Genomic DNA, 18,116 nt, shown 5'->3' with positions numbered 1-18,116 from the left:
TTAATGTAGTTTGAAAGCACAGCTGACAGTAAAGCATTTGCTGATGTGCTGTCACTGTACCCGCTATTGATTCCCTGTCTCCTCTGTGTCCATCTAATTTCCAAACATTGTGTTTTCACAATGTTTGAAAGTGTGATCTTTATGTTTTTATTTCTACTTCTTTTCTCTCCTCTACTTCTAGATAAAAGACTGAAAACAGGCACAACCAAAGCAAAAGAAGAGAGAAAAGAATAGGCCATGGCTGTGGGGATGATTGCTTCCCAAACCGGTAAGCAGCAGTCTCTTATGTGTTCATTTTGAATGACTTCATTTCTCATACGTCAGTCCTGGTGCCTTCATGGTTGGAGAGGAATGGACAAAAACGAACATAAAAAAACCTTTTTCTGTATCGTTTGTTAAGTCAGACTGTTACTACCTGCAACTATTTTGAAGTTTAATGTGCAGTTCTCCTGTTTATTCCTGAAACATGCAATTATTTCTTTTCTAGTGAAAGACAACAAAGAGAAAACACATTTTTATTCCATCACCTTATAAGCTGTACTTTAGTTTTATCCATACACATTTAGCTTTGTGACAGCTGACCTGTTTAGGCCATTTAGAATTTTTGGCTTTACTCTATGTGCTTCATGTCACTTTCAGTCAAAGGACTGATTCAGCGTCCCCTGACTCAACCTGTCTGACCATTGACACACAAGTCATTGCTGAAAAATGCCTTGATCCTTCATCAATGCAGCCAGGACAAGCAGGTCAAAAGAGCGGGATGTGTGCCAGCTGAGAAAAAGGTTTACATTGTCACCTTGGATTTTTAGCCTCTCCAGGAGCATCCTTTTTAAATTTACAATGAGTCCATGAGCTCTTCAGAGCTTCAAAAGAAAGTACATGTGATTCATAAATAATTTAAACTCATGGATTGAAAGTACAGCATGAACTGTGCATTTCTCTCCACGTGTTGCTTCTGGAAACTGGTGATTTCCAGCCCTCCTAGAACTGTAATTTAGTTTAATATTATGTTCAGTCAGAGGATATACAGCACATGTGAGTGAAATATTGAAAGGCAGAAGTTGCTTTTCTTATGAGACATGTAATCTAAAAAACTACCTGCATACAATATACTTTAGTCAACATACACACTGGAATTTACACTGTTAAACGGCACAGAAAAGTGCATCTCTTTTTCCAATCTCAACAGTACAGTACCGTACGTTTTGCTGTGTGTGTGTGTGTGTGTGTGTGTGTGTGTGTGTGTGTGTGTGTGTGCGCGCACCCAAACTGTGTGTATGCATGATTGTGTAGGCAAGTGCGTCTGCATCTGTGTTTAGGAGAGAAAAAGAAAAGCAGCAGAGGTGATGTTGTGTGAAGAGATGGGAGGCTGCAGACAGATAGTGTCATTCCCTCGGTATCACCATTAAATCTTAATCTCCTGGTCCCTCATGGGAGGAGCCAGCCGAGCATGGGATTGTGTTTTGCATCTAAATCAAGATGTCTTGTTTCTTTAGAGAAGGCTTTATTGAGACCAAGTTTGATGTGTCTCTTCTCAACATCACAAGTTTGGATGCACAGGCTGATCATCCAGCTGCTGTTGTTTTGCACTAAAGTCTTGTTAAATTCAATTGCCTCGTAAACTGTAACATCTCAAATCAATTACAAAGAAAGAGAGAAACAAAGAGAGTGAAGTAAAGTTATCAACTGTTGTAAGTTTCAGCGAGATGCCAAACATAAAAAAAAAAACTATTCTGCTGGTAATGATCATAGGAATTACAGATTAGCTAGAAAATCCACATTTGTGGTCACTATAGTGGACTTGAGTTACTATTTATTTATTTGGGCAGCTCTATGTCAGGAATGTATGTGTTTGTGAGCGTAATCCTGTATCTGTGATCAGTCAAGGCTCCTATTAGCTTTGTTTTTGTGTTTCTCAAATTCTGCTTCCTTAAACCAGCCCAATCTCATGCGTTATTGTCTAGCAAACATTCAGTTTTCACATAAAAAAAGATCAAAAATAAACACACAATCTTGCTCTTATCTCAGTGATGTGTGCTTCTTCCACATCGTCTCTCAGCAGGAATTGGCCTGTACTTCTGCACCACCTTCCCACCTTCTCTGTTGGGAGAAGAGGTGAGCAGTAGTCATGGCACACTGCATTTTAAAATGCCTCAGAGGTTACCCTTCACAATTCTCACCTGCCAGACTTCATTCCACATGCCAGAGGAAAAAGTGTGACAGCGTTTTTAATTATGGTTAAGGCAAAAAGACAAGTATTTATCCAGAGGGATTACAGATGCTGCTGCTGGCATTTGCAAATAGAGGACATTTTTTTGGTGGTTGTTGTAGTTTTCTCCAATGAAGCGCTACATTTTCCCCCTAAATCAATTGGGTATGGTATTATTAGATCTTGCTGCACACTTGATATGATATGAAAGGTAAAATAATCTCTCTGAAAGAGGTAGGCTCTGACAGCACAGCGAGACCTAATGGAAAGCTTGGCTGCTGTTTCAAAGGGAGAACACAGTAAGAAGACTGGTTAGGAGAAGCAAGTCAGCTTACTGCTGATAGCAAGCAGGAAAAAAACAGCAAGGATGTTAATTTCACTGTACTGTACCTAGTTCAGATTTATTACAGACATTTTTTTTTCATGCAGTTCCTTTCTTGTTACTTGAAAGCAAAGGACCCCTCCTGATTCTTGGATAACTATAATTTAGTGTAGGATGCAGGGAGATAATTTACAGGAAATAAAGGTTTTTGTTCACTTTTTATTTCATGCATAGTGATTACTGTGAAATTTTAGTTCTTGTCTCTGAGCAGATATTAAACTTTCTTTTTCTTCATAATGAGCTGGACGATTGGTCTTCTATAGACACAGATGCCTTTTTTCCAATTCTAGTACGACACACTCATGAGGATAGGAAACAAAGTATTCATTGTGTCTATTGTAGATTCAGTGCTGCCCACATGCCTCATTATTCTTGGTAATAGACTTCATATTTCCAACAAGTATATTGATTCATCATTATTTTCGTAACGCTTCCTTTCAAACATATTATTTGAAGTCTGGCAATTGCATAGCAAATGATGCCAAATTATGCTGTGTTGCTGTTGTGTGGAACTGTATTATTTTTTTTTTTTTTTTTAATTTTGGGTAGACCCATAGTAACCTTAATCCTTTTTCAATCACCTTGGACATTAGGATTATAATATTTTTGTACAGTATGGTTGTGTTTAGGCATGTGCAGCATTTGGTTAAGGTTAGAGAAAGATTGTGGGGCAGCAGTGTATTTTAACATCAGTTGTGTTGTATTACTGTGTAACCTTCAAACATTTTATGTCAATCACTGAAATATTTTATACATTCTAATTTATATTATTTATACAGTTAATTAATATTAATTACACAATTAAAGTTCCAAATGTTATAGAGGCAGGATAGTAAATGTACAGTTACTACACAAAACAGAATAGAAATGATAGATTAGCGTCACACAACACTCCACAAGAGTTTCTTATTCAGTTATGTATGACAAGCTTCTCATCAGGCTACCTCATGACTTTAAAAGTCCCCTCAGGTAACCTGATGTCACTTTTTTGTGCCACCTGTATTTTTAAAATGCATGTCTTTCAGGGAGATAATTTTCCATTTTGAAAGAAACTTGTCATCTCTTATTGTTTAGTATGGCTAACCTTCCATTATTCGCTGACACTGTCCTCAAAATGCTATTATGGGCTGATTAGGGAAATGCCAGCAGTGATCAGAATTTTTGGCCTTGATTAGAGAATATTCACCCCTTTTGTTACTGTCAAGAATGATCAAGAGGAGACAACGTTTTCTAAGTGAGTGAACGTGACTGGGAGCGGCATCATCATCTCTGTAACACAGCAGCCCCCTCATCTCTGAGAGAACATATTAACATGCTGCTGTGCTGTCATCCCCAGTGCCCTACTTAGACCAGATGGGCCTCATTCAGGTCTTTCACAAAAAACGCAGGCGTGAAGGGATCTTAAATGTCAGTCTCAATATCACCAAAGCCATAATTAAGAATGAGCTAGCAGAAGGACATGTACTTTTGTGACCTGCTTAGAAAGATTGTCTCCTATCAGGCAGCTCATGAGTTGAATTATCAGAATGAGCACAGTCTAAAAGTCAGATTTGTATTTTTAGGTGTAAATATGTCTGAGTGTAAAGGGTATGGATCATAAAGTGAAAAACCGTTATCCTCTTACAGATATCATACTGAACCATATCATACTGTAGCTGTTACATAACATTTTTGTATAATGCATGATGTATAAAAGTTAAAGCCAGACCATGGAGATATAAAAGTTAAAGAGACCATTTCTCTAACCTTAACCAAGTAAAACGGAACAAGACAAATTCACTTGAATACTTCACTTAAATAAAATAATTAGTTAGTTTAGTCGAGATAATATGACTTTGCTGCCACACACTGTGTTATACTGTTATTGTAAAAGAACAGTTAGATTTGAGAGGTTTTGTAATTTGCATCACTATGGTTGAAGTTAAATCTAATAGTATCATAATTATATAGTATAAAAAATCTAATGATAAATACATATTTAACTGATTACACAAGGCCTGTATCCTTCTAATTTAGATTCAATAGTAAATTAATGATCAGATACAAACCACAGTCTCATATATTTTTTTCACTCTTAGTTATTTATGTATCTGGACATTGTAGGTACACAACTGCTGTGTTTTATTTTTAAGCAGACAATTTTATCTTACTACTTTATCTGCACAGCCTCCAAAAGCACAAACTGATGTGCATGAAGCAACTAGAGACTTGTAAGGAGATGGTAGGGAGTACTATCCTTTAAAAGGAGGTGAATAAAAGAGGGAAGAAACCCGGTGTTTATCAAATGTTCCCGTTGAAGTAGTCGTCCACTCATATAGCCCACAATTATTGCAGAATGTTATAACATAGTGCATTGTGGGAAATCAATGGGTTCGCTCCCTGTGGCTTTCTTCCCCCGTGTTTGTTTTTTCTTTTTTCCCCTCTTCTGTTGTTTTCCATACAAGAATTCAAGGCTTCTAATTAAGTCTTGGAGGGAGTGAATGAGGCATCTTAGCTGGCCAACTAGCGAGCGGCTATTGCAAACTCAACTTCGATGTTTAATTTATGTGCACTGTATTATTTATGGATGCTGTGATGTGTGTGCATATGGGGCTTTATGCAGAATTTGATTCTGTGCAAACTTACAGTGTTTGTAAGTTTGGGACAAAGACAGAAGTAAAAAAATATAAAAAAGGGAACAGGCTATACACTCAGAGCACTGAGTGTATAGCCAGCTAAAAATATAGCATGGTCTAAATAAGGAAACCAATGTTGCCACCATTTTAAACAGCCAACCCTAGTCAGCTTAAAAACTGTCATACTTGTGGATACATATAAAGACGGTCTCCACAGGCTGTATCTCCACCAGCATTAGATGGGAGGGTGAGGTAATAACAGAGCTGCCTATAGTGGCCAAGAAACCTGTATTTATGCTCCTTCCACTTCAACCTTTAACATGTAGTGTTGCAGCTCTAAACTAGTCAGTGCCAACTGAGGGCTAAATCCACACTTCAAAAATGGCTGGGCTCAGCAAGTGTGACTGGGAAGGAAATCCCAGATTTGCAGACGGGAGAAATACAGGGAAAATAAATATTTCATGGAACATTTTCTCGTAACACAGTTGAAAAGGAGTGAGATCAATAGTCACAAGGGATCTGGCTATGCACAGATAGAGTAACTGAGAGAGGGTTATGCAACTTCAAATGGAAGGGGTACTGGCTGAATACTGGGGGTTAGTTTTAAAAGAGTGTGTGGAGTTCTGACTTTTGGCGATAAAATAATCAGGAACACTTTTTACAACATACTACTGCCTAATGTAATATAATTCTGTTTCTGGTAAAAGATACTGACACAGTCAACTAGTTTGTAGGGCAACATTTGCAGAGTACATCAGCAAAACAAAACAAAACAAAGAAGATAATGCTGTAGGTGTATCGCAGCAATCACACCACGTTATACAGTTGTTGACTTCAGAGCACCTTCAGCCAAACAGAAGCATCAGAGCAGAGCATGTGTTTAACTGAAAGAGTGAAGCATTAATGCAGATTAAAGTGGCCATGCTTGGTCAGCATATATAATGCTGGCAGCACAGTGCGTGATTTACATTAACATCAGCCCCTAGAAAAACATGGGGGTTCTGTTTTTAATGGAGTTTATTAGTAGAGACATAATGTTGACTTTAGCTTAATGTTAGGGATTCACCTGCAAAAGAGATTCCCAGTATAAATCTGTAGTAAAGCCGCCCATTGCACTATGACAGGCTAAAAATGGTGATAGGGTGAATGGTTAATGGAGCAACTGCAATGAAACAAATATGCCTGTGTCATGCAGGAAATTAGACTAAGAGGAGCAATACTGCACCTAACAAGCTTACAGCACTCTGAATAGGGTGATTGAGAGGGAGGCAGTTTCCTGGGCAGAGGCACTGGACCATCAACCTTCAGTCTCACATATCCTGTGGCCCCTGTCCAAGAAACACACACACACACACACACACAAACACACACACACAAAGGTGAGAGAAGGCACTTAAGGACCTCCGCTTCGCTGGAGCTGCTCACTGTCCAACAGAAAAACCGTGGTTGTACTGGAAATCAAACTTCCTGGAGGGGCATGGATCCTACTGGAGTGTTAAACAGAAACATTCCTGGAAAGAGTCTTTCATAAACAGAAAAGTCCGATATTTCTTTTCAGTTTTCACCATCTTGCCGTCACCACATTAACACTACATTTACATAACACTGTGTGTCCTTGGTTAGTTTAAGGGTTGAGTTCAGAAGTATCAGCCAAAGCATAAAATCCAGTTTGGAGTCTAACATGCTAATGCTGTTCAGTCTGTGGATCAGTATGTCTTTATGACGCATGCTTTCATTCAGTCTTATTATAAATAAGATGATAATACATACATGATACAGTTTATGTAGCAATGCACCCTCGATCATGGAAACTACACTCACTGTTTAATGTTTCATCTTCATTAAAGTCAATGTATTGTATATAGCTAAATAGACACACATCATTTTACTGCAGCCTTGTTCATCATCAAATCATAATCCTACATCACAAGACTCGTATCTGTTACCTGTCTCTGTAGCTTATGGACAAAGATAGACACAAAGCCTTTGTGTTTTCTGTTCCAGTCACTACTGTATATACAAGAATATGATAGACTGACGTCAAGGCTATTTTAAACTATGTTATATTTATTGTAAAGTAATAAAGGAAGGAAAACATAAATTCTTTGAGATGACAAAATCCTTAAATGTTTAATTTTTCCGCTTGAATAACTACATTGATGATTATCGACGTTGTTGCCAGTAAATGTTTCAAACAATAGTTTTTAAACATTCAGTAGAGATTAGAAAATCTGCTTGACAAACTAACTTCAGATATATGAATTTAAACATAATGAGCTTTAAAAAAAAAAAAAAAAAAACTGTGACTAATATCCTTAAGTCGCTTTTTGTGGTTTGATCCCTTTTGCTGACACCAGGGTGCATTTGCAAGCTTATAACTAGTAAGTGCCCTTGAGCAAGTGACACAGCCCCCACAGCTGCTCAGGGGCACTGCACTCTGGGCGACCCTGTGCTCTAATCCTGCTGATGAAATCCATATCCATCAGTGTGTTTAACCTGGAAAAACTATGCAATGACATTGATCCTTGAACTACAGCAGAGACGGAAAAGATTAATACATTGTGGTATTTAAAAAAAGCATACTCCCTTTTCAATTAGTGCAGGTACTACATATAAATACTGCACTGCATCCAGCCAGAGACAAATACTGGGACTCTGTGTTTTCGCTTCTTGCAAAATAAGAGGAGGGAGCGCTGTCTTTTATCTCCCTATTTTACATCACAAATCCACTTCCTTTTCAGATAGACCTAGTCCCATGCCATTTACAGGAAAATATATGAATCAGGCAGCTCATAAGACTACATTTTATGTGTTCAATCAGGAGTTGAAATAGTGTTGAGTGATGGGCTTGGTGAGGGAGTGGACTTCATTTTAACGCCTGACTGAAGGTGAACCTGACCTCTTGTGTGGGATGGAAGGATGGTGAAACGCAGAGCAGTGTAGCATAAGCATACACAGCAACATCAGTGACTCTGAGGGGTCGTTACTCCAAGAAGATGGGCTAGGAACACTGCCAGCCCGAGGCCATTATCAGTTTGTTGGTACAGGTGATTATGGTTTACTCTATCATAAAAATCATATAGTGCATTCAGCCTAAACTATATTTAGTTCCACTACTCTGTGACTGCTGTATTTACAGATTTTTATGTTTATGAGTCAATTTACATTTAAATTCAAAGGAACAACTCATCCAATTCAAAAAAGGAAGCGTGCACTTTCTCTTCGTGCTGAAAGGCACCCACCACAAGCATTTTGTGTGTTTTTGTTTTTAACAGACAAACGAAGGGTAAAGAAATGTATATAAACAATACTTTTTATGTCAGTAGCCCTGATGAAAAGAAGCCTCTATGGGTATAAACAGGAACAAATGTGGCATTTAGAATCTAGGCAGTAAATAAGAAAAGGCAAAGCATGCTGGGATGCAGAGGGGTGTGAAGAAATTGGTCATTTGTCAGCTTGGATAAGGTCACCGTGTAACTTCCAAACAGCGCAGTAATTGACTGCAATTGGGAGATTACAGCTAATAGTGAGTCAAACGCAAAGTCGTGGAACTTATAATGACATTCCATGCTTATTATCTCATTTTCAAACAAATGAATATCATTGACAATGCCATCAACATAATTAAGACACCAGCGCCTGTAAACGGCATGAAAAGTGTTAAAAGGGCAAACAAAATCCCACAGACTCTGCTTTGAGGATTTCTCCACCAGCGCGCCGTTGGATTTTGGTGACGACGACATTAACTAATCGCTGTGTATGGACTTAAAGTGAACATGAGAGGGTAATACGCTTAGTACTTATGGAATGGTAAGTGCTGTGTTTCTAGTTTAAGCCACAGCTAAAAGGTTAAATTTATGGCATCATTCCAGCATGTGGCATATAGGCACAGCTGTGGGTAGTCCTCCTAATTAAGTTTGCGATGCTTGGATGAATGCATTTGAGATAGACTCTAATTGCTTTTATAGAAATGTATTTCATTTATATTGAGAAAAACATGCAAGAGCTTGACTGTGGTTTAAAAAATAAATAAAATGGCATTGTATTGAAATAGTAACGCTTCTTCTATTACTAATAAAGGCTTTTCAGGAAGTGACCATAGCGTTTGTTTATGTGTATCCATATACTGAGTTTGATTGCTGCAGTAAATGAGCTCTTGTCACCATTGTTTTCACAAGCATGTAGAGGTACTATAACGAGATGTGTCAGAAAGCAGAAGCAGTTTTTGAGGGTGCAGCAAACATCCCTGCAGCTGCAAAATGAAGATTACTAATTATTACCACATACTGTAGAAGAATTATTACCTGCTGTGCACGACTATCCTGGAAAGCAATACATGAAAGCCACTTTCACAGCTTGGAACTATCTTCAAGTCTGGAAGAATGAAATGAATGATGAGTCTTTGTCTGCAGAATTTGTATTGCCAGCTATTGTTGTGCATTGCAAATACTATCTCAGAGCCATAGTGTGTTTTATTCCTTCGGAGAATATCCAAATAATATTCTTTCTGACAGCATGTCATTTACTTTTTAAAATAAAATGTTTAAAAGTTATGCTAGGGAAAAGAGAACAGTCATTCAGGGAAGTGAAGCGAACTTGTAGTGGAGGCAGCAGATTGAGGAAATCACCAGTCTGCTTTGATGTTTTACTTCCAAAATACAGCACAACTCCAGGACAACAGTGACTTCCTATTAAGAGACCATCAGCAGCAAACTTTGTTCCGGCCAAACATCCTGTTTATTTGGATTTATCTTTAATGCATTCATCATCATTACTAACTTAAGGCAGTTATCCACGGACATATGATGTCATATGTCCGTTTGGTGCAGCCGAACCTTTTACATTGTGGTTCAGACACAAAGCCCTTAACTAATTACTGTGCATTACATTTAATTTAAGCCCATTGACAGTTATGAACTCTTATTGAACCAGAATACAACACATACTTTACATTTTTCTTTGTACAGCAGTCTTGTTGGTTTCTTGTTTAGTCATGTAGAGCTGGAATCACGGGGACTCATAACATGTCATATCTACGCATTCATTTTTCCTCTTGTGGAAACAGTTTTTTTTATTTAGCAAATAAAAACTGTTCATCTCAACATTTTAAGATTCATTGTGGACCTGGTTGATGCGTCAGCCATAAATAACTCGCATAAGATTTTCTGAGCCACAAGACAAACTGATGACGCCACTGGCTTTTTACAAATATGTGTTCTGGAGGGAATGGAAGAACATCTAGTTAAACCTCCCCTCCCATTCCTGCACCCTACTTGATTCACAAACGCCAACTATTATTAACGTGCATGCAGATAAAGACAGAAGCAGTGTTGATAATACATTAAAAGCACTATTTATACGCCAGGTTGTGTATTTAATTTAAGCCCACTATGCCATTTCAATTCATTCAGTTATTTCCTTCTGTTGTGCCAGTATACTGTTTTCCAACTTACCCCAGGAATATCTTAAAGGGAGCTTCTGCATTGTCTGTGCTGTTTTGGTTGTTTATGTTTCTACTACTTCAGGAAAAGTAAAAAACACCAAAAGATGAGTTTTTCCTGCCTGTTTTGTGTCAGCCCACTTTTGTGATTGTGTTGTCAATCTCAACACCGCAGCTGTCAAACTAAGCTTCTATTTAACAGTGTCGCTCAGTGAACCATTCTTGACTGCACCCTCAAGGACTTAATAACTAGCTTTAGTTGCAACTGAGAAGGATGAATAGCAGTGGTGCCAGGCGACCGACTATCTATGGCACCCTTATCTTTCAAGTTGTCTTTCCCAGTCTTGTTTTAATTAGATTAAAAGTTCTCTGCACCTCTGGGGAGGAGCTGGAGGCCTGGGCCAGTGCCTGAGCCATTGTGTGGAGAGCTTTTTTTTTTTTTTATTTTGCTCAAACGCTGCAGAGGCTTTTCTGTTTCACTGCTGCAGTACTTAGGTTGTTCAAACTGTGCTTGGGTCAAACATCATGCAAACTTGTTGGCACCGGCAATGTTTAAAGGTGACTCAGTGACTAAAATATGTTTATAAAGCAGCAGGTTTACCCTTGTTTGACTCACCTAACAAATATTTTGAATAATAGCATATACTTGATTTCATCCTTTACTAATCCCTCTTTAACAAATTAAATTTCTTCTTCTGGTCTAATGCAGTGATGTTTATTTGGCTACTTGTCAGATAGCTGATGTCATGTGGAAGTCATCTTAGCATATTAAAGCTGTACCATAACTTACATATGTTGAACTCATGACCAGAAGATCCCTGACTTTTGACAAATCAATAGATCTGCATGCACAGATGTACATATTTTATGGGCAACAACATAAAGATTTTTATCCGTTGTCTATTCTTTTTAAATCTTATTCATGCTTTCCTTATAATTATCACTTGGTATTGCACAATCGCCCTTTACATTCAAATTAAACATTTGATTTAAGTAATGGTGAATTGTAGCTTAAATAAATGCTTTTAACATGATAACATCTCCATGTGTTTATTTCTTAAGGAGGATTGGATTCTAACTCTATAATCAAAACTAATCAAAGCTGAAATGTTCTTTGAATAAAAAATAATTGTTACACACACTCATGCTGCTTTACTCAGTAGATCTCTATCATAATACGTCTAAATTGGGTAGATTTATTATCCGGATACTATTTGCTCAGCCCAGATAAAAGCATAATATTAGAAATTAACTGCACTATCAGTTCCTTCTCTAAGATTTAGATCTGATGGCGAGGCATACAGTACAGTACTTAGAATAGTTTGTCTCAGTACATGCTTTTGGTAGAAAACCATAGCATCTGTGTAGCATTTAGCATTTACACCAGATTTCTCTAGGTAGGCGTCAAACCCAGAACCCACTTATTGTTTGAAACAGGCGCTAACCACAGAAATCTGATGCTGGGAAAAGTCGTCATATGTGTTGATGGGATGCCAGTTGTGTGGCACTCCAAATTACTATCTTTTAGTAAGACACAAAAATTGCATAGGATTTTCATGAATCGTGATTCATTATCATGCAGATCAACTTAACTTTTATTCAAAGAACAACACCCCCCTGAGCAGCTCTTCAGCTGCTCGTCCCCAATGGGAATCATGCTGTGTTAGCTGGAAAACTCAGGATAGCTTCTTTAACTTTACTTAACAGTCTGCGTTTTAGATTAAAGAAACCTTACTTTGCAAATTTATGCCTACTTTAGGTCTGTGAGATGGGTCCCTAGAGATCTGGTGGGCCTACCTCAGTTAAATATCAGTCTACATGCATCAACCCTAGTGACCTTCCATATATTGCTCCACTACACGAATCTGTTTTCTGTCAAATTGTACCACAGGGTATGATCCCATCTGATTTTAGTTTGAATTGTTAAATCCAAATGTTTTTTCCCTTTGTTATTTACAAACTAAAAAAGACATGAAATCTGCAACTGAAGAGCCTAATTTCACACGCAAGCACTCCATTAAACGTTCTAGCTGGTGGAGCATGTTTTTATGGGATTTGGACATAATAAAGCGGGATAACATTGATGATACGGTTATGTGCTTTAGCTGGAATTGCATTTAATTGAATGCGAGAAGAGGGTTACAAGCAATTACACTGGGTGAAAAGTAATAATAAAGCAAATAGAAATAGGATTTGTAAGATAAGCAAGTAAGTGTCCAAGAAATGTGAACAGGCAAGCATGGCTGAATGGAGACTGAGGGGCTCCAGCATGCTTTCACATCCAACCTGATGTTTAATATCTTGATAATGCAGCCTACCTGCTCTCCTCGCTGTGATATTGTGCTGACAGCAGGAAGACGTGTGTGCCAGTTAAAGTAGTTTGAACGAAGCCAGTGACAAAGCAGTATTTTATTTTATTTATCTTACTTCTCCTGCTATTCATTGCTGCTATTCATTACCCCTCTGACAGCCCAAGCCATGGCGTACATTGATATGTGGGGGAAAGAGTTGTAAAGTGCAGGGGAATGTTCTAGGCCAGACATTTCCATTCATTGTAAAAAAGAAATCCCATCACATTGTAAGTAAGAAATAAGGAAAGGATCAAACTTAAGTATGTTTCATGTCTGATGGCATTGATTCTAGAAAAACAGTTTGTTTCCAAACGGATTTTCATTGTCTGACTCTGACATGCAGTTTTTCCAAGTGCATTAAATGATTCAGGAAAGCCCGGAGTGATCTACATCAAAGTGGTTGGGTTTGGTTTCATGGGTTCCAGATGTCTCATGGAAGTGAGTGAGTGATTTCTGAGCAGAACTTGGACTGCTCTTATCTAAATTCACACACATCTGCACTATTGGTCGTGGTTGGCATGCAACATCTGATTGTTAGTTTGTATTTTGTTGTAAAAATGTGGCTTATTTTAGATAAATTAGTTGTTCTGGGGAAACGATGCATTTGTGCCGGCTCCTGTTTGTTTCGTCAAACAGTAATTTCTTTCAAAATAATCATTGTTCACCAGTAAATAAACATTCGCTTTCTGTCACTTGCAGAGGGATCCATTACAAACTTGTGCAGCCTGTAATGGCTCAATTCAATTTGCATAAATGTAAAGTGTGAATGTTCCCCCTTGTACAGTATGACTGACCTGTTAGTAAAACCCGACCTCTAGTCAGAGATTAAACAATGCTCGAAAATGTGGCTTTTTGCTCCTCCACAAAAAGGACGAGATAATGAGTTCTGGGGGAGAGGCTTTTTGGCACTGTCGAGTGAAATCCCTTCCCCTGAAAATGAAGGCTTTTGGCAGTACATCTCAGTGTCTCTGACTGTATTTACAGGCGAGGAAAAAAGAAAATGGAACATGAGGAAAGAAGCTCGACTTGACCTCACGCTTGCTGTGTCATTGCAACTGCTTGTTGTTTATCTTTGTGTATTCGGCAGGATTGAGTCCATTGTCTACAGGATTATCAGGCATCCATATGGGCCAGCTATGAATGGAAACTGTGATAATGTTTCTGTGCAGCCAAAGTGGAAGTGTAAAACCCTAGCAGATTATTGTGACTGTGGTGCTGACCATACCACAGGAAGAAGCCAAGTAATGCCAAAGTAACAAAGCAAAGCTCTCCTATTATTAAATGACTAAAGATAAAACTGCATGTACTGTATGATGTTTTGTTTTTCTGTTCTGACTTCTGCAAATGAGTGGTTGGCTTTAAAGTAGGTGAACGTAGATGCTAAGAGTTTCTTAGAGAAAGCAAAAAAATGCAGAGACACAATGAGCGAAACACAGGAAGAAAGACAAATCGGAAGTATTGTTGTGCTTCCAGATGTACCTGTGGTCTTTTTGCGTATTTGCAGTTAAACATGTGAGTGAACATGGATCAGAGACAAAGAGCGAAGAGCAGAGATAAAGACAGTGAATGCAGCCTTGCTTTGGACAAAGACATGGCCCTTTGCAGAGTGCTTGTTAAAGCTGCAGAGGATGAGTCAGAGAGCAGTCCCCTAACAGGAGCCCTTGTTGTTCGGAGTCCAGTCTAGTTTCATCTTGTCAGCCTTGCTCAGGGCAAGTAAAAAAAAAAAAAAAAAAGAAAGGAAGAAAGAAAGAAACGGGCGCACAGGAAGTCTTCTCCATGTCCTCATTTTGACATTTTCCTCTCCATTAAATCACCTGGAGGCTCCACATTAATTTCCCGTCCCAAGATAAAGTGAAATCATCAGTGTTAACTAAGCTGTCACTCAGATGACAAATTATTCTCCTTCTGTTGAAACTTATTCTATTGATAAATAGTGATTTGGATCCGTTTCTGAAAATATGCCGATATGTAGGAGGATGCTTGTGATGGTTTAACCCACAGCTAACATGGTGGGTTGAGTAAATGTGCGACTAAATAATTAAAGAGGTTTTTGATACTAAAATTATGAGGAGAAAGCTGCAGTGAAAACACTGTAATGATCAGATGACAACAACAGCAACAGCAACAACAACAACAGCAACTTCTTCATCTGTTTAGCCCAGGGCTATAGCTGTCACTGAAGTACAAACGGGGTTAGGGAGACAGGGAGGCACTGCTTCATTAACCCAGAATTACTGCAGTTTATAAAGACTAACATCTAAATGTATTGTTCTTCCTTAGCAATTAGCAATTTAAATATTCTTCTCTTGAACATTTATCTACTTTAAGGTTTGTTTGTTGGTTTTATTGTTGAAGTTTAATGAAAACCCAGACTGTTGACCTTATGAAGATAAATTATTTACTGCTTAATTTGAAATGTACGTTAGTGTGCAGACAAATAATGCTGCTTGGGTCTCCGGCCATTCTGTCACCTATACTCACAAAATCATTTAGTTTTATAATCAATATTCAGGTTTTCATCATAAAATTTAATTATAGTTGTATTTCTAACATTTAAAAATGATCTGTTGTGTCTGTAGTTGTTACAGTGGGTGATATGTATTATTATATTGTACGCACCTTGCACTGTACAATTCAATTTGTGCTGCAGGTATCGAATGACCTTTATAATAAACAACACAATCTCTGTGAATGTTATTCATATGATTTATGATGTCACAATACAATCATAGTTTTGCATGTTATGCATATGGTACCCAGTATACATATATTATTTAATGTTACCATATTAAACCATATTTGAAATGCAACACAGCACATGAACTAAATGTATATAATGTACAAGCCCACATGTTTGGATATCTCCATTTCAGTCACATCAATTGTGAGGCCTGCCATGGCTTCACAGTACCCATGTGTCACAGATTGCAGGCAGTTAATATTTCAGTACAGTGGAGCTGCATTTGGCGACAGCTGAGGAGTTGGGTCAGGTTAACAGGGCTGTTGCGTGCCAGTGCCCAAGAGAGTCTTCAATATTTGATTGCCTTTTTCTTCTTCAGCTTCCTCCTCCTTTAATGCATGTTAGATTGAATCCCCATATTTGTAGTTCAGAAATAAGCCTGCGGATATCTTGTTTTAAACTATGTCATGTTTTTAGTTTTCCGTGTTTTAGATATATTTTGCTGAATTCATTTAGCTTTGTTATCTCTGAGGTTACGGCTCTGTTGAAAAGATGGGATAATCTTTATGATTAATTTAATTACAGGAAAAAAACAACTGTACAGCTTTCCCTATATCAGTGACATGACATTATACAAGATGAGTGAAGAAATCCCTAAAAACGGAAGCAATGTGACTCTCGCTGTGTTTTGACTTGAACTGTCAGTTTTATTTTATGTTTTAAATGATGTATTTTAAGCAGGGACAGTGTTTCCTCTCAGTCCCTCCACACTGTAACATTAGGCACTAATCATTGGAAAACGTGAAGTGACAGCTTAGATCATTTGGCTGACCTTTAAGGCTGTTCATACATCGACGCTCAGAGACAAATAATGTCCTGTTTCAAACAAGTAGCAGTGAGTTAGCGCTTCATAGTCCGTAGCAGGCTGCTTCTAGTTCTGTGACATAGACTTTGAACTCCATTCAATAATTATCACCTTGGAAGTAAATAAGTAATTAACACAGGATAAGCTAGAGAAACTGAATAGGAGTTTTCCTGCAACATCCTAAACTTGGTGTGCGTTGCCTGTCATCTGATTTATTGAACTCTACTTAAGTGATAATGTTTGTGCTATGTCAGGATTTGTTATATTGTGAGCCATCACCTCGCATCAGTGTCTTAGGAAATCTATCAAGTGACTATGACTCATTTTTTGAGACAACTCTGTTGCTGTTATCAAGATGTCACAAAATCACATGATATACAGAGTAGGATGCAGGCGGTTCGGCTTTATCCTACAGCAAACACAGTTTTCGGTCATTGAGTTATGACCTGCGCATGCTGTAATCAGCTGATACATTAATCAGACCTGACAGACCTGTCAGGCTTGTATTCAGAGATTCTAATCAGAATAAATACATAGCACTGATGTTAACTGAGGAATAAAAGAATACATACGTACATTTTATAAAATGTTCCCTTTCTATAAAATGAAGGCCAATAATGACGGTTAGTGTGGGATCCCAGCCGAGTGCAGACTGCGGTGATAGTGGAGAGACGGCAGGTGAATGATGGAAGCTCATTCGGAGCTCATTCTCACAGGACACAGGACACTCTGAAGATAATGGTGGTGATGGATTCGGAGGTGGGCCATGCAATTTGTGCTCTGTTAGACAAAATGGCAGGTTCAACAATGATATTCAAATATCAGCATTCACCAGCCCATTGGTTTGCTGGAGAGTTGGACTGGTTCGACATGGCGACATGTGAAATGCAGGAGGGGAATATTTAGCTTCTTTGTTTTGTGATTTTTTTTTTTTAACGTGACAACACTGAAGCAACAAAGACAGAGGAAAACACAGAAGAGGCTGAAAGTATATAAAGAAAAAGATAAAAACATCCACAGCAATGTGGAAACAAAGTGATAACAACCTGTTCATTGGCTCACCTGTCTGTAATTATATAAACATTCTCGATATAGATTGCACATATTGTACAATATGATGATGTGAATTTCCAATTGAGCTGTATCAGCTGGATCTTTTTTTATTATTAAGTCCATTTCTTGCTGTGTCACCTTTAAAAACTATGAACACTAAAAAGAAACAGGCAATCTTTCAGACTTAGTTGTATGGAACACATTTATCGGAGGGCCTGTCTGATCAGAGCTCCATCAATTCCCTCCAAAGAGCCATTTGTCCTGGGCCTTCTTTGTTGTCCTATCAGAGCAGTGCTGCGCAGCAAATTGTCTCCCATGATGCAGTCTGGGTGGCTGGAGATGAAAAAGAAGAAGAAGGAAGTGACAAGAGTGTTGCCCTAAATTGCTATCGATTCGGTAGTTTGAACCTTTTTTCTCTGGGAGGTTAAGAGTCTAGGAGGAGCCGGGGCTGAGGTTCAAAGGAAGGAGCTGTCACACGGTCTTAATTCAAAGTGATGTCTGTCGCACCCTGTCATTCCTCT

The 18,116-nt window shown here is 38.3% G+C and overlaps 1 protein-coding gene across 1 annotated transcript in view; it reads left to right on the top strand.

The window, feature by feature from the left end:
* Nucleotides 1-228: 228 nt before the first annotated feature.
* Nucleotides 229-18,116, top strand: part of lingo2 (leucine rich repeat and Ig domain containing 2) — a 69,881-nt gene continuing 51,993 nt past the window's right edge. Inside the window, exon 1 of the mRNA XM_026358034.1 lies at nt 229-268. The gene's annotated coding sequence lies outside the window, so the exon portion shown is untranslated. The remainder of the gene's footprint in view (nt 269-18,116) is intronic.

Source organism: Anabas testudineus, chromosome 10 (genome assembly GCF_900324465.2).
Source record: "Anabas testudineus chromosome 10, fAnaTes1.2, whole genome shotgun sequence".
Classification (NCBI taxonomy): Eukaryota; Metazoa; Chordata; class Actinopteri; order Anabantiformes; family Anabantidae; genus Anabas; species Anabas testudineus.
Note: the sequence above shows the minus strand (reverse complement) of the source record. Positions and strands in the feature narration are given on the sequence as shown.